General features: G+C 39.4%; 1 pseudogene; it reads left to right on the plus strand.

The window, feature by feature from the left end:
• The first annotated feature begins 982 nt into the window (after positions 1 to 982).
• On the plus strand, positions 983 to 3187 carry LOC125613813 (annotated as a pseudogene).
• The last annotated feature ends 974 nt before the right edge of the window (positions 3188 to 4161 follow it).

The following is a 4161-nucleotide window of genomic DNA, read 5'->3' on the forward strand; positions in this document are numbered from 1 at the left end:
AACTGTGATTTTCACTTATATCACCCTACTAATCTATGATGCTGAACATCTTTCCATATATTTATTTGCCATCTGTATATCTTCTTTGGAGAATATCTGTTCAGATCTTTTGCCCATTATAATAAAACAGCCTTATTGGGGTACCACTGATATATATATAAACTATATACGTTTAAAGTATACAATTTGTTGATTAGCAAACCATTCTGTTTGCAACTTAATTCCCCTTTGCATGATTCTCAGGTCCCAGGGATTAGGATGTGGATATCATTGGGATGGCCATTTATTTTTTGTCTGGGTGTGTGTCTGTGTGTGTGTGTGTATGTGTGTGTAGCTTAGTGGTAGAACACATGCCTAGCATGTTTGAGGCCCTGAGTTCCATCCTCAGTACTGCAAATAAACAAACAACCAAACAAGCTCTTGGAGACACTGTCCTATACTTATTGTCTTGATAAGGGATCCCTGGTGTCATATTTTATGAAATGGAGGTTTGTGTCCTTAAATAGCTTTCCTTGGTCTGGATGGGTTAAAAATGTCTGATGGGGTTGGGGTATAACTTGGTAGCAGAGCACTTGTCTAGCATGCACCAGGCCCACAGTTCAATCTTCAGTACTGCAAAATAAAAACATACATTCATAAATAATAATACATTCATACATATCCCACATGAATCAAGACAGAGGAAAGCTCTGAAGCATTTAGTCGACAAACTGATTGAAACCTAATTTTGGAGCCAATATCCTCTATTACATGGGTAAATCCATTTCTTCTGCCATCCTTGTGGCTCGCTGTGAGTGTGTGTGTGTGTGTGTGTGTGTGTGTGTGGTAAATCCATTTCCTCTGCCATCCTTGTGGCTCACTGTGAGTGTGTGTGTGTGTGTGGGGTGGGGGGGAATACTGGGAATTGAAACCAGGAGCGTTCTACCACTGAGCTACATCTCCAGACTTTCTTTTTTTTTTATTTTGAGACAGGGTCTTACTAAGTTGCTGAGGCTGACTTCACACTTGCAATCCTCCTGTCTCAGCTTCCTGAGTTGCTGATTATAGACATGTAATCTTATTTTGTTTATGCTATCTGTACTTTGTTTTAAAAAAAAAGAAAAGCTAGCAGTGTCCATAAGGACAAATGTTTTCAATGCCTATTATACACTAGCTTTCATTCTTTCATCCAAGCAAAGTAAAATCAGTGTATGCAGGTATAGTAGGGGGAAAAAAAAAAGGTTCCTGATCATGTGTAGATCCTAATCCCTGGACTCTGTGAATATCTGTGAATATGTTATTTCACATGCTAAGTGGAATTAAGTTGTAACTGGACTAATTTTACTAATTAACTGGCCTTCAAATAGGGAGCTTACTGGGTAGGCTCAATGTAATCATGCAGGTCTTAAAAGTGAAAGGGGAAGGCAATGCTATGGCTCTACTCCCCTTTGCTGGCTTTGAAGAAGGAGGAAGGGACCCAAAGCTAAGTAATGTAAACATCTTCTAGAAGCTGTTTAGGGCAAGAAAATGGATCCTTCCCTATAACCTTCAGCATGAACACTGCCTTATCCACACTTCCATTTTAGTCCATTGAGACCACTGTGATTTCTGACATTAAGAAGTTAAAAAAAAAAAGTTTGCATTGCTTTAAGCCACCAAGTCCATGGAAAAATTTTGTTACAGCAGCAATAAGAAACTTATACAGTGGGTCGTGGATCCTGGATCCTGGAGTGTGTAATGGAGGAGAGGGAAGAGGGGCACTTTAGATAGGAATCACGTGAAAGAGTTGTAGTAATCATTCAAATTGAACTGGTGTTCTACTGCTGGATCACCCCATCCATAGAGTATTGTGAGCTAGAATGTCTGGAGATTAGTGTGAATTAATTAGGTCACTGAGGGTGCAGCACTCAGAAGGAATTGATGTACTTCTTGTCGGACCCTGGCTAGAAGGAGTTTAAAAAAGAGCCAGAACATTGGTTGTTATAAAAGAGCAAACTTTGCCCTTCCTGTCTCTAGGACTTCCTATCTCACCATATGATTTCTCCCCTCACACACATCCCCTCAGTGAAGTCATCAGCTATGATGTGGTGCAGTTGAGGGGCCCTCACCAGAGCTGAGGAGTTGCTAGTGCCATGCTCTTAAACTCCATGAACTGTGAGCTAAATAAGCTTCTTTTTAAATAAAGTTACCCAGCCTCAGATATTTCATTATAGTGAAAAAAAGTGATTAATACACTGGGCTAAAACCAAGGTGTCAGTGGGATTGCATCCTTTCCTTGACTTTTTCCTCCTCCCCCTCCCCCTCCCCCTCTCCCCCTCCTCCTTTTTCCAGTGCTGAGGATCAATCTTAGGGTCTTATGTATGATAAGCAAGTGCTCTAGTAGTAAGCGCATCCTCAGACCTCTTTTCCAGATTTTAGAGGGTGCCTGCATACCTGGACTTGTCGCCATTGCCTCAATCTTCAAATTTATCTATCCTGTCACTTGAACATAGCTCCTATATCACATCTCCTCCTCTGACTCTTTTTCCCTCTTTTCAGGACACTTATTATTACTTGGGAACAACATGGAAAATCAGGCTACTTTTTTAATTTTAAGATTCGTTCCCAGCCGCTGCACGCACGCATGCACCCGCACTGCGCCCAGCATGATGGTTGTGGTTCTGATCAGTGGCAGGAAAGACAGCTGTTACAATATGATGCAGTGCATTGCTGCTGGGCATCAGGTTGTTGCTTTAGCAAATCTAAGACCAGATGGAAACCAAGTGGGATCTGATGAACTGGATAGCTACATTTATTAGTCAGTGGGTCATCATGCCACTGACTTGTATGCAGAAGCAATGGTTCTTCCCTTCTACTGCAGAGCCATCAGAGGAAGGAGCTTGGATATAGGACGAATGTACACCAAATTTGAAGGTGATGAAGTTGAAGGTCTCTATGAACTTCTGAAACTTGTTAAGGGCATTACTAGAGTGACCTGGCTTGCTGAATATGGTGCTCTGTATCTCCAAGATTTTCAAATGCATATGGAAGTGTGCAAGTCAGGCGATTGTTTACAGGAGTCCAAATGAGCTGTGCCCTCACAGCAAGTTTGATAAACACACATTTCCTCCTTTTATCAGTTAGAGTGCAGAATGTGAAGTATGAGTTCCAGTTTTATTCATTCCTCTTAACCTTTTACTTAATTAATTAAAAAGACATACCAACTGGATACTGTTCCGTCCCTGTTTTTTTTTTTAATTTTTTTTTAAGTTGTTGATAGACCTTTATTTTATTTATTTATATGGGGTGCTGAGAATCGAACCCAGTGCCTCACACATGCCAGGTAAGTGCACCACCGCTAAGCCACAGCCACAGCTGTCCCTGTTTTTTGTTCTGCTTACTGGTAGTTGACTGCTTAGCCCAATACTTACCTAGGCAAGGTTTGGAAAACCTTTAACAATATTTAACTTAAAGGAGAGTCATCCCAAGGAATGTCACGTGAGCGCTAATTAACAGTAATGACTGCTAATCACTTTGCTTTTTATTTTCCTTTAGGAGCACTGCTATTATCCAGTGTAATTAAGTGAAATGCTCTTATATTAATGAACAATGTTGCATCCTTTTAGCAACTATTGCTCACAGTCAAGCTTTGCATAAATTATTTAACTGAAATTGATTTTAATATGTAACAGTGAGAGGAAAATCAAATTATTTCATGTGGCTAATTTATTTATTTATTTTTTTTCTTTTTTTTTAATTTTTTATTGTTGGCTGTTCAAAACATTACATAGTTCTTGATATATCATATTTCACACTTTGATTCAAGTGGGTTATGAGCTCCCATTTTTACCCCATATACAGATTGCAGAATCACATCAGTTACACATCCATTGATTTACATATTGCCATACTAGTGTCTGTTGTGTTCTGCTGCCTTTCCTATGATGTGGCTAATTTAAAAATAATATCCTGTCAGGAGGATCACGAATTCGAAACCAGCCTCAGCAAATGTTGAGGAGCTAAGCAACTCAGTGAGACTCTGTCTCTAAATAAAATACAAAATAGTGCTGGAAATGTGGCTTCTTGATAGAACCTCAACTTCACACTTTATTAATAGTCTTTATGTGATGAACCATTGATTCTACACTTTCATTTACACCATTAATAATGGCTTTCTTTAATTCTTGCAACATTTATTTTTTT

Source organism: Marmota marmota, unplaced genomic scaffold (assembly GCF_001458135.2).
Source record: "Marmota marmota marmota unplaced genomic scaffold, marMar, whole genome shotgun sequence".
Classification (NCBI taxonomy): domain Eukaryota; kingdom Metazoa; phylum Chordata; class Mammalia; order Rodentia; family Sciuridae; genus Marmota; species Marmota marmota.